This window comes from Phocoena sinus, chromosome 15 (genome assembly GCF_008692025.1).
Source record: "Phocoena sinus isolate mPhoSin1 chromosome 15, mPhoSin1.pri, whole genome shotgun sequence".
NCBI classification, from domain to species: domain Eukaryota; kingdom Metazoa; phylum Chordata; class Mammalia; order Artiodactyla; family Phocoenidae; genus Phocoena; species Phocoena sinus.
In genome coordinates this window covers 3,056,176-3,078,085 of record NC_045777.1, presented here as the reverse complement: position 1 = coordinate 3,078,085, position 21,910 = coordinate 3,056,176, and positions in this window count along the sequence as shown.

The following is a 21,910-nucleotide window of genomic DNA, read 5'->3' as shown; positions in this document are numbered from 1 at the left end:
AATTGCATACTTTAAGTAAGTAAACTGAGTGTTGTATAAATTATACCTTAAAGCTGTTAATTTAACAGAAAATGAATTACTGTCCTTCAGTGTCTGTTTTGTCTGCAGGGTATACCACACATACTTTTGTATACAATGTATACATTTATACCGCTTGTACACAATGCATATGTTTATGTGGAAGACAGAATATTATCAGAGAGAAACTTGCACCATATCATACTTATTCAAGACAGATTAATGCAGTGGTTCTCAAACTCTGCTTCACGGATTAGTGTTTTTAGTGCTGAAATATTCAAAAAAAATAAGACAAAGTAGTTAATAGTACTTTATCAAGGTTATTTTTTTAGTTTTGAGAAATGTACTATGATTATAAGATGTTATCATTGCAGGAAGCTGGATGAAGGGTGTATAGGAACTCTGCCCTATTTCTGCAACTTTTCTGTAAATATGAAATTCTCCAGAATGGAAGTTTCTACTTAAATAACCCCTCCCCCCAAAACAAACAAACAACAACAAACAACAAAATAAGGATGAAGGTAGTGACTTCAGTAGAAACTCAAAATAAGAGACTCTCTTTTATTCTAAAATTACTTTCTTCCAACATTTTTGGTGTTAAATTGGCCTTTTATGAAGTGGCATTAGATGGAAATTGTATTTATTGCTTCCCACTTGATGACATAAAAAGTGTCAATTCTATGTTAGTTCTCCAGAGTTGTAGCCGATGCTGTTGGGGTCCTGTCCCCCAACCTCAGCCTTCGCTCTTCCCTGCATGGGTGGGATCCTCTGAGGCTCACTGTCTGCGCTGTCCCCTGAGGTCCCTGGTGAGGCTGAGCCCCTGTGGTCCATACAGGTACCCTGCCCTTTAATGTGCACCAGTCACATTGGCTCCTTCCTTCCCTGCCTCACTTCCCCATCCCCACTGGTGTTTGCTGGGATCACTTTTCAGTAAAGTACGTGCCCTCAGAGCCTTGGTCTGCTCCTGGGGTACCCAAATTAAGACACTTGTGGCTCGTGAATTCCAAATTCTAGGGACCACAGACTAAAAGTAAGGCCGAAATATGGATGAAGTTACGTAGCCCACAGGATGGTCATTAGCATCTGCCAAGCTCAGTGATGGACCTACCTTAGTTTCCCGAAGCTGTCACAACCAGGTCCCAACAGTTGAGTGGCTTACACAACTGAAATCTATCGTCTCACGGTTCTGGAGGCTAGAAGTCTGAAATCGAGGTGTTGGCAGGACCTTGCTCTCTCTGAAAGCTTGGGGAGCATCAACCCTTGCCTCTTCCTAGCTTCCCTCAGTGGCTGGCGATCCTTGCCTCTCCTCGGCTGCATCACTGCCATCCCTGTCTCACTGGTGTTCGTTCTCCTGTGTGTCTGTGCTTCCTCTCCTTTTCTCCTAATCCAGTCATGTTGTATTAAGAGCCAACCCTACTCCAGTACAACTTCATTTTAACCAGTTAGATCTGTGGCAACCCTGTATCCAAGTAAGGCCATATCCTGAGAGTCCAGGAGGACATGAATCTTTGAGGGACCGTATCCAACCCAGTAGAGGATGCAGAGAAGAAAACAGATGAGACCCTGCCTCAAGAAGCTTATAATGTGCGTGGGGTGGTGGTGGTGGATTTTAACTAAACAAACATACTAGTCAGTGAATAATTACAGAGATAAAGACTTTCTAAAACAAGACTGAGCTCACACAGGAAGGAAACCTGGGCTGGCCTGGGGAGATGGAGGAGGGAACTCCAAGAACCCAAGTCAGAAGGAGAGCAAAACTGATCCATAGGTGTTCACTCCTGGTGGAGGCCAGAGCGCTGCTCTCAGCAGCTGCACGTCACAACTCTTTCCCAGGCCCCAGTGCGGGTGGGAGCCCAGGAGGGAGAAGGGGCAGAGGGCAGGGAGCAGAGAGGGAGTGGGGTTTAGCAGCAGCAGTGAAGAGACATGAGAAATGCTTGATTCACTGGCCTACATTCAGCAGTCAGCAGCTTTCAGCGAGCTCTCCAAGGAGCTTCCTCCAGACCCCCTCTGCCCCTCCAAGCCCACTCACTGTGGATGGACCTAGTTACATGAGGGCGGGGCCAGAGAGGACCCCCAGCCCCCAGCCCCTGTGGGCACAAGGGGAGCCCTTGATACTCCCGGTTTAGGTCAGTTCAGAGAGGAAATGTCTGGGAGTGGAGAAGGGAAGAGGGAAGAGGTGAGGGAGAGGGATGGGGTGAGACCTGGGGGGAGGACAGAGGGAGAGTGGGGATAAAGGGAGAGCAAAGAGCAAAGGAGAGATGGAGAAGGAAAAAGGAGAGAGAGGGGAGGTGGAGGAGGAGCAGGAGGGAGAGAGAGAGAGAGAGGAAGGAGGAGGAGGAGGACAGGGGGAGCAGGAAGGGGAGGGGAGGAGGGGGAGGAGGAGGGGGAGGGGAGGACGGGGGAGGGGGAGGGGAGGAGGGGGAGGGGGAGCAGGAGGAGGAGGGGGAGGGGAGGAGGATGGGAGGAGGGGGAGGGGAGGGGGAGGAGGGGAGGAGGAGCAGGAGGGAGAGAGAGAGGAAGGAGGAGGAGGAGGACTCGGGGTGGAGGGAGAGGAGGAAGAGGGGAGGAGGGGGAGGGGAGGAGGGGAGGGGGAGGAGGAGGGAGTCTTCCAGTGGAGCAGAAGTGCTGTTTCTACCTGGGGCCAGAGGAACAGCCCCCTCCTGCTCCCTCCTTCCTCTTTCTCACCTCTCTTCTCTCTCTGGAACGTTTCCTGAGTTCCCCTTAATGCACTTGGCAATTGCTTTGCTAGCAGGGCCCACACTTGCTGGCTGCAAACCACAGCAGCGGTTTCACCCGGGAGAACCGCATTCAGCTCCCAGTAGTAAGTGGCCTAAGTAATTGCATCTGATGCCCCCTTTGCAGAAGGGGGCTGACTGACAATTCATGCCGTCTCAGACGTTGAGATTGATTGCCTGAGAAGGACGAGGAAATCGCACAGGAAGCCCTGTTATTGGGGCAAACAGTGTTAAGTCGCTGACTGCGCAGCAGCGCACAGAGCAGGGCGTTCGGTTCCAGGCTCTCGGGGAAGCATTAGATATGAAATGACTTTCGTGATGCAGCTCCGATGTTAAAAGCACAATGCTCAGGACTACGTGATTCAGTGAGAAAACATAAACGGAAAATTACTGGAGCTGAGATTTTACTGCCAAGTTATTTATCTTTGTTATTGCTTTCTGAATCCTTTTGTGCTTTTCGTTCACGGCGATGGATAGAGGCACCCTTACTTACACTTTAAGCAGATATCAGGAGGGAAAAATATTCCTCACGGCACCACAAAATACCAGATTAAGTCTCAGCCAGGCTTGTGATTTCTCTCATTACAATGAAATATCTACAAATTGAAGTAATAATAATAGTAAAAAAAAAAAAGTTCCGCAGTTCTTTTCACAGACAGTTCACATGACTTCCTATTGATGCCACTTAACGTTTTTTGATAGAAAAATAATGGTAAGAACAGGGGTCCCAAAAAAACATGGCCTAGGATTTGATAATTCCTGCTTCCAGCTCATCAGGCAGGTGTTCTGGACCACTTCCAGGAGGGGATGGGTGATGGTGACTTACCAGACCAATAAGATAATACCAGTATTAATGACAGTAATAACCCATCTTTTACTTTCTTATAGCTCTGTTTACTTTTCAGGATCATAGCCTACATTCTTTTATTTAATTAAAAGGTTGCATATAATTTTTATTAAAATGAAACTAATTTTCTTTGTAAAATTTAAAACGTAGGATACATAAACATACATATTTATATGTATTAGCAAATGTTCGTGTTTTTTACGTTCACTCTTCATGCGATGATTTCCTGTCACATTCAGAGAGAAAAGAAATGTTTTTGATTTTAATTCTCTTATTTGATCTTTTACAGTAATGCAGCAAGGGCGATGGGGCAGTGTCACCGTTCTGACACCAGAGTGCAGGGCTACTCACAGTGAGGCCTGTGGTTCAGCAGCACCCAGGGCTGGCACCTGGCGGGAGCTTGTGGGAAATGTTAGACGTGCAAACTCTCAGGCCCTCCCTGGACCTGAGTGTTGGGGCCCAGGAATCTGAGTTAACAAGCACTCCGGGTGACTGAGGAGGGCTGTTGAGATTCAGAGGCCAGTTCATTTACAGCATCACAGCTGGATGGGGGTTAAGACATTGTTGTTTGAGGTTAAGTTGTCTGGGTTCAAGCCCCACGTTCACCACTCCATCCCTTAACTCTAGGACATTAGCCGACTCACTTCTTCACTTGCCCATTTAAAAATGGGAACATTCTTTTTTTTTTTTTTTTTTTTAAAAATGGGAACATTCTTATAGTGAGGGTCAGGTGGGGGAGGCATTTTCATTGGCTTGTATTTTCATTCTTCATTTAACCCAGCCACCCCGCCCAGCCAGACAGATGTGACATACCTTCGAGGAGTAAGGAAACCGAGTTTTTGCATGTGGGCAAATCATGTTCACAACCTGCTGGCCTGACTGTCCATCAGAGTCATGGATGCAGCTTGCAGAGCGAGTCCTGCTGCCCCAGAAACTGGATATAATCTGCAGCTGGGCTGGAGTAAGGGATGGACCGACTTACACCATCAGGAATTGAAATGGAGAGAAACTTTAGCTTCAGTGGGAGTGAAGTTCAGGAAGCAGCGAGGGAGCCGAATTATAGCAGATTTCAAATTCCACAAAAGGCCACAGTGATATTATCCACCATCCCACAAGTTCTTACAGAACTGTGCCCCTGCCCCATCAAAGGTCAGAATCTGTGTCCCCTCCCCTTGAAGCGACGGGCCTCTGTGATAGCCATGATAGGTGGAGGTGGTGGGAGTGAGGCTGCGTGGCTTTGGGGGCTCCCCTGGAAAAGGTGAGGCAGTGTCTTCTTGGCTCCGTCTCTCTGAACAAACCCCTTTTGGAGCTCTGAGCTGCCAGGCTAGGAGTCCCCTCACCTGCAGTCACCATGTTGTGGACAGGTGCACAGAGAAAGAGAAAGATGTCCCAGGACCCCCAGCTGTTTGGGTCTCCCCAGTGCAGGTGCCAGACACCTGAGGCACTAGCTACCGTCTGACTGCAATCTCATGAGAGACCCCAAGTGAAAGCTGCCCAGCTGAGCTGCTCCCACATTCCCTGCCCATAGTGACATGGGACGTAATGAATGGCCATTGGTCTTCAAAGCTACTAAGTTTGGGGATATTTGTTATGCAGCAGAAGTGACTGTAACACAAACTGAACTCATTCCTTCCTGGAGAGAACTGCCTTTCTGCTGGAGTCAGGAGGTTGCCCACTGATCATCCAGCTGGAAAGACACTCATCTGTGCCTGGGGTAGGAGAAAGAGCCATACTCAGAAATTCTCACTTGTCAGCTTCAAACTTGATTCTACATGCAAGCAAATAGCCCTGAAGCTCTGGAAGCACCATACCTTGCTGGAAAAAATACCCCCATACTGCTTCTGTAAAGACATGTCTCAGCCTTTTGCAAGGTTAAACACATTTTGGGAATATGAATGAGTTTTGAACAAATTAATGTTTTTACCGCAACTGCTCTCAGTAAGATTGGGGTTGATATCTGCACCTTTTGAGGAAGTTAAGACACAAAACCATAAAATATTATTTTCGACACTATTTTTCCAAGACCATTTTTCTAGAGGGGTGATCTCAGTTTAAGAAACATTGATGAGTTGTAAATGTTTTTCCTCTCAGAACACTGTTTATGGGGATGAGCAGGCCATGGAGCACAAGAATCCTGATTCTTGGAATTTTTAATGAAATGTATGGGGACAAAGGGCCGTACCTTTGTGCTATCAAATAAGTAATTTGTGTGTGAACACACACACACACACACACACACACACACACATACTCCTGTATTCACATGGGTACTTACCTTCTTCTAGGAGGAGAAAAGGAAAAGAAACTCTTACTGCCCAAGTCCTTTGATTGATTTATCATTTATTAATTTTAAAAATTGCTCAAGATTTAATTGGCCTTCTCACTGTCTTTTGGTGCAGGTTTAACCACAGTCCTCACCCCCTTGGGAAAAGGCCCTAGATGCTACCACGGACTTCGTCTTGCAGAGATGGTTGTCTTTCTGTATTGCTGTCCAGTGCTTTAGATTAGAGTTTTCATTCATTGGCACACTTTTATGAAAGTCTCTTCTCCCTCCATTCCTCCGCTGAGATTTTGGAAACCTATGGTTACGTTTAGCAATAAGCATAGAAAGAGCAGGGGTGATAGCAGTAGAGTTGTAGTAACTGATCTAAATGCTGAAAGTTTATTCTGGGCCAAGTGTTTGGTTGTTGTTTTTGCTTCTTTCGCATGTATCATCTCCCTAATTCCTTTAGAAAGTCATTCAGTAGGTGTGAGATGAGGTTAATTGCCCCTTCTCCCCACTGTGGGGAGAACGGGACACCCCCATTTAGGGTGTAGGGGAGGAAGGTGACCCCAAACAGGCCATATACCTAGACTGTGAGGCTTTCTGTGAGGTCACTGGGGTGGGTGGGGTGAAGGTCTCTTCCTCTGAGATCAGAGCTGTAAGGTTCATGTTGTGCCCCCTGACCCGTCTCAGTCAGGAAGACTGCCACACGTGGAGTGACCCACAGGACAGTGAGGGAGGAGACGAGATGGACACAGATGTGACACTGAGCACGGACCCAGCCACATTTGAACCCCAAGTGTCTCCTGAACTTCTCACTTATGTGAGCTTGTATTGTTCCGTGACTCAGATTGAGTTCGGTTTTTGTCCTTTGCAGCAGGAAGTCCTGGTAATATAATTACTATCACCATTTTACCGACAGCTGGCTAAACCTGGGAGAGGCAAGGCCAGTTCTTCCAGGTACCATCCAGTGGCTGAGCCATGATTCAGAGCCAGGTTTGTTCGCCTGGGAAGCCTGTGCTCTTAACCTCCCTGGCTCACATCAAAGTTAGCACCTGAGAGTTATCCAAGGACTTGCTAAAACACAGATGGTGAGACCCATCCCAGAGTTCCTGATTTAGCAGGTGTTGGTGGGGACTGAGAATGTGTATTTCTAACAAGTTCCCAGGCACACTGATACTGCTGGTCCAGGGACACACTCAAGGAACCATTGCCTCCCCAACAGAATCCTAGAGCTGGGCGCCCAGCTATGAGATCCTGGACATTGGACCCCTCTCTTTGTAGTGTTTCATTAACATTTTGAAGGGTGGTGAGTAGGCTGACTGTTTCTCCCTCCTATTGAATGAAATATTTCTAAGCCTGGATTTTTCTTGCTGTAAATGACTGAAATCTGACTAAAATAAGCCCGACAGCATCAATCAATTGATAAAAATGTTGGTCTAGTGTTCGGGAAGGACTGAGGCGGAGATAGTGTCAGACGTGGCTGTACCAAGAGTTCAAAGGTTGCTTTCTGGTACCTCTCTCTCCCTCTCTCTCTTGCTGTCTCTCCCTCTCTCGCTGTCTCTCGCTCTCTCGCTCTCTCTCCCTCTCTCGCTCTCTCTCCCTCTCTCACTCTCTCTCCCTCTTTCTCCCTCTCCCTCACCCTCACCATCTCTAGGCTCTGCTTCTCTACCATGGAGGGCTCTTTGCATGTGGCAGGGAAGCTGGGGCACCTTCAGTACCACGAGGGAGTCTTCCCTGCAAATGCCAACGGACAAGTGCTGGGGAGATTCTGCAATGACCAGGCCTAGGGCTTGAGCCCACCTTGGCATTGCTGGAGTGGGGTCAGGCAGGGTCTGCTACCAGAAAATAGAGAGCTGGAAAACATGTGGTAAAGTCAAAAAGCAAAAGTTCTCTTTGGTTACTTCCAAAGAGAGCTGTTTTCTGTGAATTTGTGTTCTAACGTGAGAAACAGGGATGGGGGCCTTTATCAAGTAGAAGAGAAGAATTGTGTCAGAGAAGAGAGGAATGCGTTTCAGGATTATCCCAACAGCTTGGATATTTTGGAAATAGAGCTGAAGGGATGGTAAAGACTTCTAGAGCAGTGCTCTGGGAAGCCCATGGTGGGCAGAGTAATGGCCCCCAAAGATGCCTGCTCTAGTCCTCAGGACCTTCAATAGCTCACCTTACATGGCAAAAGTGATGCTGGAGATGTGATTAAATCAAGGACCTTGAGATGGGAGATTATCCTGGATTAACAGGGGGCACCCAGTGTAATCTCATGAATCCTTAAACCTGGAAGGAGAAGGTAGAGGAGTGTTCAGAGAGATGAGACAGAAGAGGAAAGATTCAAAATGTGAGAGGGACTCCACCCACCATTGCAGCTCTGAAGGTGCAGGCAGGGAGCCAGGAGCCCAGGAATGTACGTGGTCCCTAGGAGCTGGGAAGGGTCCTCAGCTGACAACCAGCAAGGAAGTGGGGCCTCGGTGCTCCAACAGCAAGGAAGGGCATCCTGCCAACACCATGAATGAGCAGGAACATTCCTCCTCTGAGACCAGTGCAGACTTCTGCCTCCAGAATGAGGAAGTAGTAAATGATGTCTAAGCCATTTCATTTGTGCCCATCTGCTACAGTATCCACAGAAAACTAATACAGAAAAAGACCCACGTTGTATCAAATCAAGATGGATGAGCTCGGCTGCAAATTCTGGCTGTCTCAATGGTGTGATGCCTTGACCTCTTAGAGGCTGAGCCTCCCTGCCTCTTACGTAGAAAGACTAGTATGACCCACCTCATGAGGTTGTGTGTTAATTGCCTAAGATTATCGTTTAGCGCGGTAAGCATAGTACCTAGCCTGTATGCTCAATGCTCAGTGAGCCGTGAGCATGACTGTGGTATTGAGAAATGAGGGAAAGGAAGCTCCTGGATAGTTTTTGGATTTTTTTTAAATAGATAAACTAGGTCAAGAAGAAATATAGCTTGAATATATGTTGCAGGTTAATTCAGTTTTGAAGTCTTTTGAGAGCTTTTGTATTTTCATCACTATACAATTGCAGAGTGCTGAAAGTACTCCCAAATACATTGAAATTTCATTAGAAGGTAATGCACAAGGCCACACCTTGATTTTCTTGAAAGAAAAAGGGATGTGAGGGGGAGGAAGCAAGGAACACATCATTTTAAAATTCCACTTCCAAATGCATCCCTTTGGTGACATTGAAAATAGCAATCAGACCCATATACCTCAGTTACAGTGTTGCAGAAAGTTGAAAACCAAGCACATGAACATTATTTCTGTATGAAAAGGTTAATCTTGTAAGAGCTCAAATGTGCCTGTTCCCCATTTCATACGGCCTGATGTGGGGTTTCTCTTTCGAACTGCTTTTCCCTTTCACATGCACACACCCACACCCACACGCACTCCTTTACCCAACTCGTTTATTCTTGTCTTTCTGGAAGGACATAGAAGTTTGGCATCCTGGGGTTCAAGTCCTAGCTCCACCACCTGCCAGGGCGCGGGCGCGGGCTGGTTCCTCGCCCCCCCGTGTCTCCCAGCCTGTGCCTGTAACAGGAGGACAGGAGGATGCAGGGGCTTCTGCAGTGGGGAGCAGGGGCATTCTTGTGGTGCCCGGTGCACACAGCTGAGGAAGCGCCTCTGGTCTTCAGGCTCTCGCCGTCTTCATTGCCTGCACTCATCCTTTCAGCACAGCGTCTGACCGTGCTCATGCTTTCCGACTCCAGCATCTCAGAAGTTAATGAAAGCTCCAGGACTGGGCATCTTATCAGCCTGTCCTTTACTTTTCAGCTCCTGGGTATTCTGCCCATGAATTTGTTGCTGTTGTTCCAGAAGTGTGTGCACTTAAAACTATTTACCATCCTCTGCCCTGCACCCCTCCCCCACCTCATGCCCTGAATATCCAGCATGGGCCATTGCCCTCAAATCACTCAGCCAGGCCAGTCTCACACACGTGCAGTTATAGAATCGGTCTTTGCTCATTGGTTTATTAACATAAAATCACTTTCTAACTCACTATTATAATAACAATGATTATTGCAATTGAATTGCAATTCAAGGAGCCTTGCGGTGTTTCAGTGATTATTTTTATCTTGCCATTACCAATGTGGTTAATAACAGTGTTATATTCATCATCCACTCTGATTAGCTTCAAGTCATCTGCAGCGAAAGCAGGAGCTCCTTATTAGCGCCCTGTCCAGGCTGTGGGTGTCCTTGCTGACATCCTCGTCGCTTCTGTTTGACCTCTGGACTGTCCCCTGCTTCCATCTGTCCGGCGGCCTCTGGGGAATACTCAGGCATGGTGGCATCTCAGACCTGTCAGCAAATTCTGTTTGACTTGACATCACCTTCTATTCTGATGGGCCAAGGTCAGCCCCAGGGTCCGTCTGCTGGAGGTGAGCTGGGTATCTGTGGGTCTGCACAGGAAGACGGCAGCCTGCTCAGGCTCTCTCTCTCCAAGGCTTAGGCCATTTGAGGTGTAGCCACAGAAGGCAGGCAGGAACCTTTCTCAGGGGATGGAAGGTCTCTGAGATAAGATGTGAGTGATGGAAGGAAACACCAGTAAGGGATGTGGGACATGAGACAGGGAAGGCTGGAGGCTGATTAAGAGCAGATCATGGAGCCGGAATCACTGGGCCAACTGAGGATCTAAGGGAGACAGTGTAGAAAGTGTCTCAGTGTGGCCCGGGGGTGGGGGGGGCGGGGAAAGGTGGTATTTGTCCACTGAGCCCATCCTTTGTGGCTGAGGTCCGTCCGTCATTGGTCATTGCTTCTCCACGCAGGCAGAGTTGCAGCGCCCTTAGGTCACGGCCCTTGAGGTTTGGAGGGGATGCGGGCGGGACACCAGTAGCATCTGCCACGTGAGCTATGGGCTCCTCTACCCTCCACCAGGGATCTCCTTCCTCCTGTGGGATTTCTGGTGCTCCCAGCAGCTGGGAGCCTGGCCTGGCTATATTCTTGACAGTGACAGAGAGGGCTGAATGGAATCTCCGTGTTGACAGGAACCTTGGAGGATGAACATGAGTGTGTGAACTGCAGGATGGTTTCCTGTACACCCCAGGTGCACTGATTCAGCATTTCATTGCATCCATTGTTACTCCTGCTGGGAGAGCAGAGAAGTGGGGAGGGGACAGAGCAGGGTGCTGTCTGTGGGGAGCCGGCCCCAGCCTTTCCTTGGGGAGAAGCTGATGGAGTCAGTCCTGGAGGAACCCTGTGCCCCACCCCCGCCCCCAGCCCAAGCGTAAGTTCTTTGAACCCAGATACTGGTTGGGGAGGATTCTCTCCTCACCTCCTCTGGGATCATGAGCCCTGCTGAAGAAGCTGCTGAGAAAGTGCAGAAATTCACATCCTCATGGGCCGCCGCAGCCCTTCACCCCTTCGGGGCTTCTCCAAGTGGATTCCTGGGCCATCGGCATGGTCAGGTGGGAGCTGAGAAGGAAAGGAAGACTTGCAGGGGATGGGGGCTGCAGCCACAGGCTGGTGGATGGGCACACAGGAAGGACCCCTTTTGGGACTCTCAGAAATTCCTGGGGCTATTTGGGTTTCTCACTCTGTCAGTCAGGCCAGTGGAGGGGTGTCTACACACCGTAATGTGGTCATTAACAGAATCTAGTCATCAGGAAACAACAGAGAAACCCAAATTGATGGACAATATATAAAAATAACAAGGCTATATTCCAAAAACGTATCAGGGGATTGAAAGACCAAAGCCAAGGAACATTCCAGAGTAAAAGGCAACTAAAAAGACACGACAAAATATCATGAGTGATTTGGACTGGCTCCTGAGTAGGAACAAAAAGTCTATGAAGGGCACCAGTGGGCCGATTGATCAGTAGTTTAGATTAAGATACTGCACTGATGTTAAATTCCGTGAAGGTGGCCAGTGTCCTGTGAACACGGAAGAGAGTAGTTCGTTCTCAGGATACGGACGCTGAGCAGAGTGGGGAGAGGAGCGTGGTGTGCGCAGTCTGCGCTGAATGATTTAGAAACAAGCACATACACATACATGTGCACACATGTACAGTCTGACAGGTGTTAAATACTAGTGAAACTGGGTCAGAGGTACATGGGGATTCTTTGTACTGTTCTTGCGAACTCCCTTGTAGCTTTAAAAATAATTGCAAGATTAGAAAAAAGAAAAAGGAATCTTGAACTTAGAATCACAAGTCAGTGAGGTCTGGAACAGTGTCGTGCACACATGCGCACACACGCACACACCACCGTCCCCCTGCGTTCTTTAGGACCTCCCCACCCCCAGCCTGCTCCCCCTGCCCCACCCTCAGAAGGTCACGGATTGTCCCAGGAGCTCTATTGCCAACCCCTGGCTTCTGGAGCATTCAGTCAGGGCCGAGGGCTTTGATTTGAGACTCATGTTTGAAACATGATTGTTTTCTGCCTCCACATCATCTTAATCCACATGGCCTCATTCCCTGTTAGCTGCCCTGATGTGACTCTTGGTGAGGACCCCCCAGAGGAATCAGGAATGTACACCTTGCCAACCTTTAAGCCAAATTCTCCCAAACATATTCTCCGAATCAGGTGAGCGTTTGTGTAGTCCTTTTGCAGGATGCCATGACAGAAACTCATTTTCCTGGCCGCCGGAGCTGGGAAAGCAGAGGGAGGGCGGGTTTGCCCACAGACCCTGGGGAAGAGCCCCTGTGGGGAGGAGAACAGACCCCGGGCTGACGCTTGCTTAGGGAGGGGGTGGGCATGGGGCCAGGCACTCACCCCCAGAACCCGCTGGCGCTGCCCAGGGGCCACCTCTGTATTAGAAAACGGCAGGAAGTAGGACGGCATGGGAAGCGAAGTGCTCTGTCCACTGTGATCAGATCAGGCGAAAACTGAAAAATGAGAAGATCCTGGGGTGTCGTTGGGAGTCATCCTTTTCAGTGTCTCCTTGAGGCTGAGGTCAAGGAGGGGCTTGGGACACTGCTGGAAGAAGTGTTTGCCTGAAGTGGGAAATCTGCACCCCCTGAGGAAAGGGGCGCAACTTGTGGGTTGCTGAGTGGTGACGCTGTAGGAAGTCGGGGCTGGTGGAATAAGGCGGCTACACATACAGCAAATGAAGGCGGAACAGAGGCTCCCCGGAGTTCATCAGTACACCATTGGGGTGTCCTGTGAATGTCAGTCTGCCAGGGTGAGCTTTGCAGGGACCACGAGGTAGCCTTGAGCTTGAGTGGATTCATTCATGTACAATTATCTCCAGGAGCGCTGGGGGAGGCTGAGCAGGGTCCTGGCCCCTGCATATCAGGTTGTTACATTTTTAATAATGTTCCTTTCAGTTTGAAGTCAGTTTTGTCTTTTCTCTGTGTGGGAAGGGCTTTGCTGTAGGGGGCAGCTCAGGCTCCTCTCCTGGCCGAGAGAGCTACAGCCTCTGCGCCACACTCATTGGCTTCCTGGCAAACTCCGTAGAACCAAGGTGAAACCCGCAAGCATGTCTGGGTGACCCATACCCTTTGCCAGCCCCAGCGAACTCTGGTCTCTCTTAGTCACCGATCTGTTCAGTCAGTATTTCTGAGCAGCTTTTTAAGTACCAGGCCGCAGGGCTAGAGCTGTGAGCAAAACGGTGAAGTCCCTGCCCTCTTGGGGCTCACGTTCCAGCCCAGAGACAGGCAGGAGGCACATAAGCAAACAGTCACAGCGTCTGTCCTGGGGGGTTCATGCTGCAAAGTTAAACAAGCTGAGGGCTGGAGAGACGCCTGGAGACTAGGTCGGGAAAGGTCTTCCTGGAAAGATGTGCGGGGAACAGGTGCAGAAGGAAGTGGGGGAGCAGCCGTGAGAGCTCCCGGCAGGGGTAAGAGCTGTGCTTGGTCTCATGGCGTCTTTGGAGAAGAGCTGGGGGGCCGGTGTATCTGGGGAGGTGGGAAGCCCCAGAGAAGCACAGCCTGGGAGCCTGGGGAGGTGTGCTGGGTTGTGCTGAAACTGACTTTGTCCCAGCGATGAGTGATACTGGTGGGGATAGCACACACAGGTGGACGGCTAGGCCAGCACTTCTCAACCACGGGTGATTCTGCCTCCAGGGGACACTTGACAATGTCTGGGGACATTCTGGTTGTCACCACTGTGTGTGGGTGTACGCTCCTGGCATCTGGTGGGTAGAGGCAGGGCTGCTGCTAAAAGTCCTCAATGCCTGGGACAGACCCCGAAACAGAGACTCACCTGGCCCCGAATGTCAGCAGTGCCGAGGCCGAGAAACCTTGGGCTGTCCATGTACTAAATGCTTCATTTAATCCTACAGGCACCCTGTTAATAATCTGGTCCCTGTTTTGTAGTTGAAACTGAGACCTGGGGGTTGAGGCATTGTCCTACGTGACCCAGCTGGTTAGTGGTGGAGCTGGGATATGGACCAGGTCTAATCCTGCAGTTTGTGCTTGTAATGATGCAGGGCACTCACTCCCTGGCAGGGCATCCCACACATGGTAGAGTAGGCGTTCCGCAGGTGTCAGGCACAAATACGAGAGGAAGCCTCTCTTTATTTGAAATGCAAGTTCTCTGGGACCTGCCAAGTGTCGCTTCCAGTCCTGCTCTGCACCAGGCATCCTCAGGCGATCCCTGCGAGTTGCTCCGTCTCCCCCAGAAATCATTCAGAGCATTTACACGACTGCCCACTGCTCATCAAGAACAAACCTTCTGACAGGCAGGCGGGAGCTACGGCAGCGCCGTGTCCGAGTCCAGGAAACTGAGCTTGAGCCGCCAGGTGAGCTGCTCAGACTCACAATTTACCTGGGAACTGTGGGTTCAAAATGTCACAATTGTCCCCCTCCCCAGGGTCTCTGATTGGTAAAATGTGCCCTTGAGTGTCCCTGAGCCTTGGGTCCATAACTAACGAGACCCCAGCAGGCAGTCGGGGGTTCATGGACCGGACGTTCCCGGACCCACTATGTGGCAGGGGAGCCTGATGACGCTGATGCAAGAGGATGCCGGCGGGAGTGTGATTTGAACGCCATTTGTGTAGATTCAGTTTGACCGATGTGTGTAGCAGGCTTACTGCATGCAATGCCCGTGCTCCATGTGCCCAAGTTCACTTTCAAATGGGCCACCTTGATGGTGACCGCAGGGGACACCTCGGCAGGGGGCTCAGGAGGATCCACCGTGATGTCGTGTGGTTCCTAATAGCACACCCACCCCTCCTGGCCCGCCCTCAGCTTCCAGCTCATAGGCTGTCCAGGGGCTCCCGTCCCTAATGCTCATGGCTGTTCATGGATGGGGTTGATGGGGACCCTGGGGACAAGGAGGCATTAAGAGAATACAGGTGGCTCATGGGGACCTCTGCTCATTTCTTAAAGTTCATGTTGATAGACCATCACTGAGCCTGTCAGGTCCTGTTTCAGGCACTGGGGTGGGGATACTTACATGACTCCTAAAGGGCCCTGCCCTCCATGAGCGTGTGGTCTATTAAAAGAGACCATATGCAACTGAGTCATTGCAGGGCGTCTCCCTCTTGTCTGGAGCCCTGCCCACCTGCCCCTCTTCCAGGTACACTCTCCTTCCCTCCCCGTCAGCGGGGTATTGCTGTCAGGTCTGGCACCCCTTCCACCCGGCGGGCTCCCCAGCTTCCAGAGCCCTTTCTGCCCCCCACTTGTCCCCATCACTGCCCATGGAGCCCCCTCCTGGTAAAGGCCTCTGGACTTGCTCTGTCCTGGCTGTTAGCTCCCTCAGGCCCGGCCTTCTGGGTGCTGTTTGTTGCGTGAGTGAGGGAAAGTGTGGCCGTGGTGTGGAGGGTCCAGCAGAGCTCACCCAGGGGAAGCCCTGCGTCCGTGCCCTCCGCCTTTCCTGAAGAAAGGGAGAACGCTGAGTGCCCGGCACCAGCCTTACCCATGCTGCAAGGCTCTAAGGCTAGGCCTGCTCACCGTGAGCACACGCACAGCAGCCAGGGAACTGCCCGAGCTGGCAGTGGGCCGGAGGAGGCGGGTTGACTCATGAACAAAGTGAGGTCCCGCCCGCGAGCCGCACTCGGAGCCCACAGCCCACGTTGTTAGGGTTTGCAGCTGCCGAACATCCTCCTCCTCCTGCTTTAGAGGAGGAACCTAAGGGTGCTCCCTCCCCACCTCGGATCCTTCTGGAAACCACCAGGACCTTGGACAAGGAGGTCGTGAAGATTTCCTGCAGCAACAAAAATGAAACCCAGAAGGAATCTATTTTTACCGCTTCAAGTGTGAGCTCACCTGACCTGTAATTGCAATGTTTGTGCTCGTTTTGCCTCTCGGCCCCCACCTATCAATTTGATTTGGAAGCTAGATATGCTGTGGCATCAGTGAGAGAGAAATATGCCTCAGAGAGTGGAGTTGGGAGGCGCTCGGAGGGGCTGAGCGTAATTTTAATCAGTTTTCACTGGTCTCAGCCTGCTCTTGTAACTAATCAAATATACCTGTCCAGAGGGCAGACCTTGGCACAATGCGTTTCCATTAACAAATTACTCCTTAATCGACTTTCCCGCCCAGGGCAGCCGAGGTGCTCTTGCCTGTGATTTGGGATGCTTGGAGGGACACAGCCTGACCTTTGGAATGACCTTCCTGTGTGTGGTGGGCACACCTATCCATGACCTTTCACCTGGAGGCCGCTTCTGTGTCTCTCACTCCCGTGGTTGGGTCCAAAGGCAGAATGGGGATGGGCAGCTCCCCTTTGCATTCTCTTCTCCTCATCTCCTGCTTCAGCCCAGACCCTTTTAGTAAGTGGCTGATGACCACTCACATTCCCACCTGGCTGGGCGGGGGGCGGCGGTCTTCTTATGGGGAAATCGTTTTCCTTAAATATAGCAGTACTTGATTCTGACAGATTCTGTCCCTCCTGCCGGAAGTCCAGGCCACCTGCTCAGCCACAGTGGCAGATGCGTTATGTGATGTGGGGTCTGGGTGCACCGCCAGTGAGCTTGAAATCATCCCTGTAGCTACACTTACCCAGTCTCCCTGTGAGACCCACCTGCTTTCCTGCCAGCACTCCCAAACATGACCCAGGGGACGAATAAAAGCTCTTGGTTGTCGTTGCTAAGAATTCTTGTTACCAAGAAAATCCATGCATGTAATATTAACTGCTGGGTTTTTGTTGTTGTTTGTTAGAAGACAAAAATCAGAGTTAAGCCAGGTTTCAGCCACCTACCGAAACATATTAGAAAAAATGTGAGGCTTTGGTGAAAGGAAACACACACAGGATCACAGGAAAGCCTTAATAGCTTGATTTTACCTGGCAAAGACTGTGACCGCTGTGAGATCAGCTTCTCTCTGTCTCTCCCTGTCTCTCCCTCTCTCCCTCTCTGCATCTCTGCCCCGTTTCCCCTCTTGTAAAGCATTTCTTTGCTTTCCCATCTTGCTCGTGGTTCTCATGCAAACAGCAGACCCACTCTAGCTCGTAGGTAGTTTCAACATGAAGGGGATTTGTTAGAGGAACTTGGTGAGCTCATGGAGTCCTAGGAAGGCCCGAGACCTGGGGATTAGAGGCCCCTCTCGGGCCCCCTGGGCTGCTTTCCCAGTGGGCCGGCCATGCCCACCGCCCCGGCACCATGGCCTCACTGCTGCTCTTGGTGGAGCCCAGGTCACACATCCTGCAGTGAGGACAGACACGTGACGTGGGCCCTACCTGTGTGAGGTTGAGGGCCTGAGCCCAGGGGTCCTCCACTCACGGCCAGGGTACAGCGATGGGCCAAGAAGGTGTCCAGGCAGCCTGTGGCCGATGGCTACTCGTCCATCTCCCGATCGTTGCTGAAGTCCAGCTGTGAGTCTGCGAACGGCAGCATGGTGGTGGCGGGAGTCTTGTAGGAAAGATGGGCCAAACCAGGTGAACAAACAGCACAGTGATTGTGCTAGAAGGAGAAACAAGGGAGGACGTGGTAAGCATGTGTCTGGGGCTTCTCCAGATGGGGTAGAGGATGCTTCCCTGTGGACCCGCCTTCTGAGTCACGCTGAAGCTGATGGACATGACGAGAAGGAGCTGGGTGGGCATGCTGCTCTGCCACCTGGCCGTAGCCCTGTATGCCGGCTCTGCCCACGACATCACGAGGAGCAGGAGGCTCATCCCAGAGGGGCAGGAGGGTGGCGTGCCTGCCTCAGGCTCAGGGGGCTCCTCGGATAAAGTCTGGACGTGCGTGTGTTGGTATCATCCCTGGATCCGGGAGCTGGGTTCAGGACCTCAGTGTGCCGCTTATTAGCAGTGTGAACCCGGGCAGATTGAACTCTGACCCTTGGCTTTCTGGTCAGGAAAATGTTGCTGGAGAAAACAGTCTTCCCCGTAGGACTGGAGACACTACTTGGAAAGCGCTTATTAGTGCCGGGCCTGGCCCACAGCAAGTGCCTAGTAAATGCTTGGCTGCTAGAATGCGGTTGCTGTGCTTATGAGCGATCAATCAGTCAATCAACAATATGAAAGCCAGACTGTTCCTTAGTGAGTAGCCAGTGCATAGGGAAAGGGGAGAAAAGCATTTGGGATTTTCTTTCAAGAGTCTCTGTCCCATCTTATTTTCATGTATCTCAATTTTCTTCATTAGTCATTAGCTACTATTTATTGAGTGTTTACTGTATTTTAGGTACTTTTCATAGACTATCCTATTGAATCCTTGGTTCTCTGTGACCTCCCCACCTTTGACTCTGCGTGTGTGTAAATCAAGTGCAATAAAGTATTGATATTAGTGTGTTGCTGAATGTTGCAGCCGCTGGGTGGTGTGGCTGGGATTTGAATCCAAATCTGTCTGACGCCGAGTTCCTTCTCCTGACTGAAACCAGGTGACAGGGCCTCACCACCGAGGTGAGAGTGCTACGGCCTGGGCTTTATGTCCTTCCTGGGTCTCTCCTGAGCTCATTTCTGTCGACCAACATAGTAACGACTCTCACGTGCAACGTCCGGCAGCAGAGGGCTTCGCCGTGTCCATCCTTTGCCATTAGACAAAGGATGTTCTTGGTGTTCCCCGAGAACCTTCTTGGAAATAATGCCAGAAGGAAGCAATTCCTTGTGATTCCAACAGTGACCCGAAGTGGAGAGAATAAAGTTTGCAGCAATGTCAAAAAACACCCACCCAACCCATTTTTCTTTGCTTCCAGTTCATTTTGTATTTTCTTCTCCTATCTCCATAATCTTTTTTTCTCCATGTGACAAGATTCTCATCTAATTCTCTAACATATCAATGCTTCTTGCAGAGACAATTATCTATTGTTCCGTAGAGTGTGGGTTCATTAGCCTTTGCTTGAGAGGGGCTGTGTACTGTCACTTCTCTGCCTGCCTTTGTAGGTTTTAGATTAATTCCTGCTGTGGTTGTGTTCGTTGGGATAATTTTATCAAGATTTCCTTTCTCTTGTGTTATTACTTGCTTTCTTGGTTACTATATTAAAATTTAAAATATCTTATTAAGGCCACTTCTTTTCTTCTGACAAAAGTATAACTTTTCCAACTTTGCTCTTAAAAACTTGCAGACCAAACTCTTATTAGGGCCTCCCTAGGAGAGAGGTATAGGGCTGGGGTGGGAGGGTTGGTGAGAGAAGACTCTTGCCTTTTAGTACAAATGATTCTGTATAACTTTATTTATAACCACCGGAAACTATTTTGTTGAACTGTTTTAGGCAATAAGAGAAGACTCCTAGACCTGAGAATGTTATTGTTTTCCATTATAACCTTTCTTAAAAGCAGTCTTTGCTCTCTAAGATGCACAAATTTCACAAGTCTTTTGTGAAATAAATTTTAAGAACTGCTTGTTAAATAATTGACTAATGGCTGTCCCTCCAGTGAAAATAATGTGGATATGAAAGCTGCATGCAATTCATTAATACGCCTTGATAGAGATTTTTAAGGCCACTTGGCCTAACTGCAGTTTGCAGCTCAAATGGGGTTGTACTGGGTTCTGTGGATTGTCCAAGGGTGCACAGGTGCAGCTGCCAGCTCCCATATTCAAGTGCAGAGTGAGACATTGCGAGCAAACGACTTCCATCTTGGCCATCGCCGAAAACCATATGGATGGGCAATTTATAGAAAAACTCGGAGGTTTTTTGGTGAGTTAGGTGGTGATTGGCCCTTTGAAAAACGACTAACAGAGCAAAGAGACAGAGAAAACCCCATATTTGGTCTTCACCAAGAGTTAAGTCCTTACCTGGGCAGGTGTCTACCTCATGTCTGTGGGCAGGTAAGCGGGTTAGCTGGTCATGGAGGCAGGATGCCTGTGGATGGAAAATGGGCTGGTGTTGGAGAGCGACCCCTGGTGGACGGAGAGCCTCTGTGCACTTCGCAGACATCCTTGGGGGGAAGCAACCTCCTCCCCCCACAGACATCCTGCAGGGACCTCCTCCCTCACCTCTCCCTGCCTCTCTCCCAGTCAGCCAAATAGAAATGCTTTTCTGAAGCTACAGTAGCCAAAACATTGCTAGCCCTCTCCCTCTCCACCTCCCACCACATACTTCCCCATTCACACATGAGATGTATAGTTCTTAGATACGAATCTAAAATTAATGTATTCAAGCTTGGTTCTTAAGGGAAAAAGTGGGATAATCAGCAAATGTTAAAATGTTTCCTCCAAATTTCTAAATGAGTGGAAAATAAAACAGTGTAGTCCCCCTGGGGAATTACCTGGCCACACTTTTTTTTTTTTTGCGGTACGCGGGCCTCTCACTGTTGTGGCCTCTCCCGTCACGGAGCACAGGCTCCGGACGCGCAGGCCCAGCGGCCACGGCTCACGGGCCCAGCCGCTCCTTGGCACGTGGGATCGTCCCGGACCGGGGCACGAACCTGCGTCCCCTGCACCGGCAGGTGGACTCCCAACCACTGTGCCGCCAGGGAAGCTCCATTTTTCCATAGACATGATGAGTCTATTTGCTATTCCCTAGAGTGAATTCAGTTGGGAATATTTTGTACTGAAGATCTCAGAGCCCAGAGGGAGACACCATGCCTTTCATAAGGGGGGTCCTGAGTCCCAGGGATCTAAGGTGGCATCCTTGGACTCCAGGCAAATCACTCAGCCACGGTCACATGACTGTCATGTCTCTCTGTAGGTCTAGGAGACCCCGGGCACACACCCAGAGTGGGCTCCTTCTCTGGGTAGCTCCGGTTAACCTCCGGAATCTAGTATAACTGGAAATCTTTATTGGAATTATCCAAGCCATTACCCCGCTCACTGTATTAGCTCTGCCCTGGAGCGCTCTTGACTGCACGTCATGGGGATGGAGTGCTTTGTCAATTGGAGCTCAAGCCTCCCAATATTAATTAGAGATGTGCCACAGCACCTGACTTCAGTGGAGGAGTTTGGCAGACAGCGCTCTCTCCACCCTCCTGCATTTAATGACTTCATTACTGATTGCTGTCCACAGCCGTGCAGAAATTAAACATACTCTGCAGAAAGGCACCAAGGGTGACATGCAGCTTCATTGGCATGGTGAGTTCCATGTGGAGCTCTGCACCTCCTGCAAAATGGGGAGGGCCAGATGTCACCATGTCCCCCAGCCCCCCGTCTGTACTCAGCCAAGCACCTTGGCCTCACGGGCTCGGGAGGGGCCGTTACCTGAGGTGGGGAGATGCGTTATTCATGGGCTAGCTCCCATGCACAGTTAATTCAATATTCTGCTCTCAATAATCTTTTCCAGCGTTATCTGTATTCATCCTCTCGTAAAGAAGGCTGCTAAGTAATTGTTAAATATCTCTCGTGTGCCCTGAATAAATTGGAGATACAGAAAAATAATAGGGATATGATTGCAACATATTCATTTGGCCGTGTTTGCCCTGATTTAGTGGGGCAGGCACGGCAGACAGAGCTGCAGCGTTCCAGAACCACCGAGAAGGGCCCAAGCCACACCTCTTCTTCCAACAGAAAGATTTCCTCTGACATCAGCGGTCCTTAGCACTCCCTAATCATACATCATCCTGCCAGGGGGACCAGCTTGTACCAACCGTGGCTTCTTCTCCATTGGAAAACCAGGCAGTGAGTATCATGTGGGTATTCTGCCAGCCTTATTCTCTTCTTTAAGCTAAACATTTTCATTTGAGACGGGAACATTTTAACCATTACATCCGTATGCTTTGCGAAGTGAATTCGCAGGTTCAGATTTTCCCAGTCCAAGCAACGGCTTGTGAGCACAGTAAATACAGCTGGAG